An 8,170-nucleotide genomic window follows, 5' to 3' on the forward strand; every position below is an offset into this window, starting at 1 on the left:
GTCTCAATCGTAAAACCGTTTACGTTAGGTTTCCCCACAAAATATCGCGCGTACGCATTAACCTACATAACACAAATACGTTTATATTTTTCGCCTGAATCGCTTCGAAAATTATATTAAAAATAAATTAACAAAATTAAATCAAATTAAATGTATTATTACAGTATTGTAGGCCTGCGGTCCGCGGTCGACTGTACAGTATTCGGTAGGATATGAACACCGAACGGTTCAAACTTCGACGCACTGCGATCTCTGCTGAATAATGAAAAAACGCTCGGCACGTACTTGACTTCCCGAATTCATCTCGTACAGTCCAACTCGAATTTCGTCCTCGGTACAACAGCAACTGACAGTCCGTGGCCTTCTCCGTTCACATCGTTCGACTCGTCGATATGTTCTGCGAAAACAAATCGATCGATTCCGATAAAACTATGTTTCCCAACGTTAAACAAACCACAATTACGGACTGAATGGGAAATGCAAATGTTTTCCTTTTGACAGGATTCGCGTGTAATAAATTCGACTATGATTACGGCAGACCGCTTCAGTGCTGACACGGCTTTCCATTAAGCCGTTGCGACGCGTGCACGTGCACGAATACTCGTATTGTCAACAGATATAATTACTATACTGTTGATTCGTTTTAGACGAATTTTAACAGTCGCTTGTGTTCGAAAATAAACAAAAAAAAAACCATTGGTCGCGTTTTACTGAGCATTAAACTACAACATTTGTACAACCATTGTGTTTTTGCTTTTAAAATATGATTTGTATTTTTTACTGTACACAAAAAACGTTCTTTGACAAACACCAAAATATGTCGCTGTTGGGTAAATTACGTGTTATATATGCACCGAGTACTTTCAAGGTTAGTTTTTTTTTTTCAAATATTATTGGTCCATCGCAACGAATTTACGAAGAATTAAAAAAAAATCTCGAAAACGGAATGGGTTTCGTCGGTATTTCGATCGAACTTGTATCGGGCGACCAGAGGCGTTCGCAGGATTTTGTATTGGGGGGAGTGAAGGGGGTATGAAAATTTATTAAAATATGTGCCACAGGAGCCAAGCCTTCCCCATCTCCTTTTTTATACAAAAACAGCATACGCAAAATTAAAATTAAAAAATACCATATTTTTAATTAAAATATTAAATAAAATAAAATAAATATCAGTTTTCTTGATTTCTAAATCATCATATCAAGAACTTCTTTGGAATGAATTGGGATTTCTCAATAGACGGCCGACAATGTTAAGACGATTTTATAGATGACATCAAATTATGAAAAACATGAAGTTATAATATTCATTTTTTAATTTTTGATAAAAAATTTAGTATACTTGAATTACTTGTTTCATTTTGATCAAAAATAAAAATACAAGTCAGTCGTCATTCGTAACTAATCAATGCACTACACAAATCTCTAAAATTAATTGATAAATACAAATATGTTATCACTTGTATAATCGATGGTATTATTTGTAACCGAGGACTGTAATCTGTTATGTGTATGCCAATAACATTTTCGCATGGAAAATGATATAGAGTCAAAAAAAAAAATATTTATTTATTTAATTTTCATTTAAATATTAAATATCACTTATCAGTTAATCGTGAAAATCTTACGAACTTATCTAAAAAAAAAAAATCGCTGGGTGACGATAAGTGTGTAAGGTATAATCGAAAAGCATATGAGTTATGGATAGTGTTGGGACTTATCTAGATAAATTATCTAGATAGATTTTTTGTCATCTTTTATCTTATCTAGATATATAACGCTAAGTTATCTAATTACTTATCTAAGATAAAATGTTTACTTATCTAGATAATTGTCTGAATTCTCGCCTGGATTAGAGTTATTTTTATTCTTGTATGGAGACGAATCCAATAAATCAGAGATCATCAAAATCAGTCTAGCCGTTCTTGAATTATAAATTTTGTTAACTAACCCAACTTTTTTTTATATATATAGATTTTTTATTCATAATTATAATTCGTGTATTATTAATAAGTAATTATTATTTCTTGGTATGACATTTTGTTTATATTTTCATGTCGGAAAAATTTTTAAACTTAATTTCTTATTTTTCCATGGAAGTTCCAAATATAGTTATTATTATTATATATATTTGATTTACGTATACATTGAGTTACGTATACACACGTAACTCATACACTGAATAGTCAATACTTCACTCTTGGAACCTGTAAAGTCTTAACTACTTATAGAATAATGAAAATCATCAAATTGAGATTATATGGAAAACAATATTGTTAACTTAAAATAATCTTTTATGTATTCTGTATTCATCCTGATACTAAGCAATTTTCATTTTTTTTTTCTTTTTTGTGTCACATTTTAGTGATTAATTATCATTAAATACTGAACTTAATACATAAATACTGCTTAATGATACACTACATTACTACAATAAACATTAAACACTTAGGTACCTATTGATAATAATGATTATAATTGTATCTTCATAGATATTATTACAAATATGAAATATTGACCAACAAATAATATTTTTTGAAAATATCTTTTTTTTATCTAGATAAAAATGAAATTATCTTTTATCTTTATCTAGATATTTTAATTTTTTTTATCTTTCATCTTTATCTAGATAAATTTTGCATTATCTATTGCCAACACTGGTTATGGAAACAGTTTGCTGTCGATCAATTTTGTTGATCATGTATAGATTATTATGATATCTTGTTTAAAATTAAACGTGTACAATTATGTGACCTCCTCGCATACGACGGACGATAATAATAAGCGTTCACGGTCGGGGAATGGACCGAGCCGTATGCTTAGAACAAACTTGACGGGAACATCACTACGCGGTACAGAAGTAGTACTATAATTTAAATGCTATTCTCATACGAACTAAATTTTATATTACATATGCGTATCAACTACATAACCTCGTGTAAGAAGAGCAATCGACGAAAGAAAAAAAAAAGAAAAAATAACACCGTGCAACTTAATATGAAATCATAGATTCTGTGAAAACTTGTGTTGTATTTCATTTTGTATCATTCCTACACTCGTATAATATATCAACAAACGGGTTTGTAGTTGAATGCCCCGTCGAATGATCTTGTTATATTAAAACGAACGACTGGAGTTGAAGAAAAAAATAAAAATAAAAAATAAATTAAAATCTGCCGGAAGAAAATAATGAATATACATAAATGTACCATGAATGTCGATCACGTTGAACTGATCGTTTCCGATCACGATTCGAGCGACACGAATCGAGAAATAAATTTGATTTCAACATATGATTATCAGTTATTATTCATTTTTAGTTATTTTCATGAATATTATATTTGTTTTTACTATCATGAATAACTATTTTGGTCCTTTTTTTTAATTAAATAATAAACTAGCAATCTGTATTTTTTTTTTAAATATTAGTACGACGCACAGAAAATAATTAACGGAAAACTTAACGAATGCTGCTGTCCGAGGGTAGATAGAACTCTTCAAAGTTGATCAATTATTGTTTTTTTTTTTTTTTTTTTTAACCAACTTATTCCGTTAACGTAAGAACATTTCCGCTGGTGCCGAATTCGAGCATTTGACATCCTAGACGAACTGCTAAGTTGTCGAGTAGATTTTTGTTTTTGAATGCATTTTCACATTTCAGATTCAACATAATTTATTGAAGGGGTACCAAATTAATGTAACCATAACATAATAATATATTTTTTTGAGACGAATAGCTATTAAATAGGTCCATAAGTTTCGGAAAATTTGAATTATTTCTTCTCTGCGGCACGATGTCGAGCACGTGATTCCGTGACACTGCAATCTTGGTTTATCTAACGGACGACATGGCGGACGAAATCTAAACGGTGACATCTCATATAATGATTGAAATACTTGTTAATCAAAGCTAAAAAAGAGAATATTTTGGAGACATCGTTATTAAAACGCTGTGAAACCAATTTAGTGTCGCTACAGTAGCAGTAATCTTTGGACATAAAATGCAAACATCACTGACTGTTCAGCGATCAGCCAACACTGACGTACCGATTAATTTGAAACCTTGAACGAATTTATTCAGTACTGAGAAAGGATTTTTCGAAAATAACATTTTTAAAGGTCGATACCGTTTTGAGCTCCGGGCTAGGCGTATATCATTTTTCATGTTATGCTAACCCACGGGAAATAATTAACTTCGCTTTAAATTTGATTTCAACAGTTAACGATTGAGGTGCGTATATATTGATAATACTATAGTCGAACAAAAATTAAAAATAAACATCATTAGAACTTACGGCCGAAAATATTATTTTTTTTTTACTTTGTTACGCCGAAACGGCACCTGTTCCAATTCAAAAAAGTAAAATATCTCCCGGGCGGGTGCATGCATCTAGTACGCTAGAACAATACAATAAATCGTAAAACGACAGTTCGTCTCGGCAGCATTCTACTCGTTGAATCCGGTGGCTAGTTGTCGACGCACTTCGATTTTGCCTATTCGGAAATGTCGATGTACTGCTCGTCGGGCAGACGAACGTGGCACACTGCGTAACTGGTCATTGCAACCGGATTGATTCGACAGCAAGTCGGTGACAAAAACAATTTTACCGCTACGGAAATATGATATTTAATCACGTCGACACAATAATATGTAGATACGCCTAACTCATTACTTTTGATTTCACGAGAACGTTTTTTTTTCTCTCGTATAAGTAATGACTTTTAATTTTTTACGTTTCGAATATTAATGACAATAGCGTATTGTGTAATTAAACGATACGGTATGAAATGGATTCGGTACACACTTTTCATGAGTCTTGGAGGAATTTTTTTTAAACGAAATCAGCGAAATATATTGAACGCCTTAAACCTTATTGTCAAACCTTTGCGGAGCGCACGAATCGTGCGCGTGTCCGCATTAAGTCCTCCTTGATAATAATTATAATTAGTACCGTTTTAATTATTCACCGCGTTCCGTTCGACCGCTAAGCAATACATTCTTGGAAGTAGCGTTGCACGCAAACAATTAATAATGCATACACGGTCGTTATTCTGTTTTTTTTTTTATCTTTTATGATTTTTTTCACTGTGAGATAATGCGAGTTTCCCATAGTCCTTATTGGGGGTGGGAGGATGAGACGCAGATATCACGGGGCTTCTTGCAACAGTAGCGATCCCACAACATTATTCCAAACGAAACCGTAACGTTCGCAAGCCGTTTCGCTGTCCCGAAATAAACCTTGTGCAGACGGAGGGGAAGGTGTGCGATTACATTAATTGCCGTGCACGCGGTAATCGTATAAATTACGCAATACGTAATAAAAACGAATCGGAACGGAAAACACGTGAGAATCGGATACTTCGCGCAGAGGGCTTACGAAACACGATCCACTCGGTGAATAGAGATGTTAATATTACGCGCGTGGCTCACTCGATTAACCGTGGTAGCTTAACGGTTAAGAACAGAGTTCCTTAAAATATTTACTAACCCCGGTGTGGCGTTCATTCCGTGTATCGCACGTTTCTTGATGCGTACGAATGTCGTTCACTACGGTTGACGTGAAATGAATAACGACCGTGGAACGAAAAAATGAAAAATTTTTATCGACAAGAAAAAAAAAATTCATCGTCTTTTTTTTTCCCCCGATTTCTTATTGTACTTAATCAAACAAACACATACCTAATTATTATGTTTTCGGTTTTTTTTTCGCGTTGATAAAGTCATCCACTCAATATGTATACTCACGCAAAATATATTACAACGTTTAAGGTTTACGCACCACAAAAATATAAACATAACTCTTTATCTGAAAAATCTATGCGCATATGTACGTGTAAAAAGTGTGTTGAAAGTATTTACACGCAGATCGATATGATAACAGCACTGCAATAATTCTTTGTCCACATTTATATACACTATAATAATATTATACCGTATTACGCTGTATACAATTAAAATACCACTGACTCGCGGTCAAAACTACCACATACCGGATAATTTGAAAATTTTAATGAATGCACTTTTTTTGACTGTGTATGTATATGGTGCCCTAAGGAATACTAAATATTTATAGTAGTGTTTGTATTACTATATAGAACTAAGAAATGCACAACAAATGACCGACACTTTTTGAGTTCACGGCTAACGAGTGTTTAAGAAAAATCCAGGGCCGGACTGGGTCAGAAATTTCTACCGGGAAAATAAAAAAAAAAAAAAACTGTCCACTGGGACACACCAAAGGTATAAAAACAATATCCTAAACAAAATGTACATTTTCATGTAAAATGATTGTATACTGTTTTGAGGATTTTGAACACATAATATTCCTATTAAAAATTAGATTACCGTTTATTTAATTTAATAGAGTTTCTAATGCAATCGCATTATAAAATGCGTCTGTCGACACAACGAGCCTAAACCGATAAACCTAAAAAAAAAAAAAAACTTCTCAACGATTATAAGCGGCTCACCAGGAAACTCTCGGTATCCCGCCTGCGCAGTCCGGCCCTGGAAAAATCCGCGGTACAATGTGTGCCTGAATAATACATTATTATATGCGCGTCCGACCAGTGAAGTGACGAACGAAATGGCGATATTTGTTTTTCTGCTGAACTGCCTACAGTCAACGGTAACGATAGTATTCGTTTACTCTCGATCGTGCGCGTTCGAAATCCAAAAATATACGTACGTTTCCATCAACAATTATTACATTATTTTTAACGAATTTTATGTATATTTATCAGCTCGATTTATACCGCATTCGTATGGTATCGAAACCAGCGGCGACGAGTGGTCCCTCGAGACCGGCTCCAGAAGACATGTGCGGCGTCGTGTATAATATATTACGTTCGGGTGCAGGTCGTGTTGCCGTTTGGATTCGTATCCCATATGTTGACCATACGCGGATGTACACGTACACTATGGTCAGTGCGCGCTTTTGTACCGAATAACACAAACCACTCGGGTTACTACACTCGAAATCGGTTCGTCGAAAAACGTACCATTATTATCGCGGCCGGGAAAACGCGTGTATCGTGCACAATGAATGTATTCGCGGGGTTCAACGTGTGTTTATATGTACGTATGTGCAAACGGCAACGCGTTAAATCGTCAGAGAAAAATAAATGGACTCCCCGCTGCTAGGCCGGTCTAAAATGCGAACGCCCACACGTGCGTTTGTACACACGCATATATTATATTGCCTTTGGTCAATGTTTCAATTGCAACATAATTAGTTTCCGACCCCGGTCCTGCACTCACGTCTGTTGGCACTCGGACCATGTGCACTTGTAGAACCGCATGCACGTGAATCGCTACGAGGAAACCGCGTCCGCTTCGTCCTGTAGGACGAGCACATGTTATTTTATGATAAGATTCATCGACGTGATCGATGGTCGTATACATTCTAAGCTTTACGACAGTCGGTGCGCAGGACACAGGACCTTTCAAAATCGTACGCGATAGTTGTTCACGTGAAACGGGCATGATATTCGTAGTTTACAAAGTCGTATACTATATATATATATATATATATATATAATAAAAGGTTTCGTATTATTACGAATGTGTTTATAATAATTTATATTCTGTTTGTTTACATTTACATATTATTATTATAAATAGCACCGGTATACACACGCCGACGGACGATCAGGGGAGGTCAAATACCGAGTAATGTGATCGTATCTCCGTAATACCGCAGCTGGACGATATCTGGGCGACGTTAAAAAAATACGTATTTTTCAAATAATTAATGGAATTAATTAGATACGTGTTTAGATTAGATTGGTCGCATACAGGGGGCGATTATGAGTAAACTAATGAGTCGTGTTATAGCAATGACGTGATTGTTGTTACGTAGACGGCGACAGCATGTTACTACATATTGTGTTTTATAATAATACTCGAAAACAAATTTAAAAAAAAAAAAAAAGGAAATTCGCTAGAAAGTACCGAAACACTCAAACCCACAGATGCTACACATTTGCTCGAAATGGCGTTGATCATAAACACATACAGCTATAATTAGGCCCGGGCAAAATCCGAATCGCGATAATATATCGCCCCGTGTGCACTGCAGTGTTTTTCCAGGGCAATTAGGCCGAAGCAAGGCCGGAAATGTAATATTCGTACACCCATGGAGACGACTGGATTTGCTTTGCACGTGGCAAA

This window comes from Sipha flava, unplaced genomic scaffold (genome assembly GCF_003268045.1).
Source record: "Sipha flava isolate LNK unplaced genomic scaffold, YSA_version1 65_pilon_pilon, whole genome shotgun sequence".
NCBI classification, from domain to species: Eukaryota; Metazoa; Arthropoda; class Insecta; order Hemiptera; family Aphididae; genus Sipha; species Sipha flava.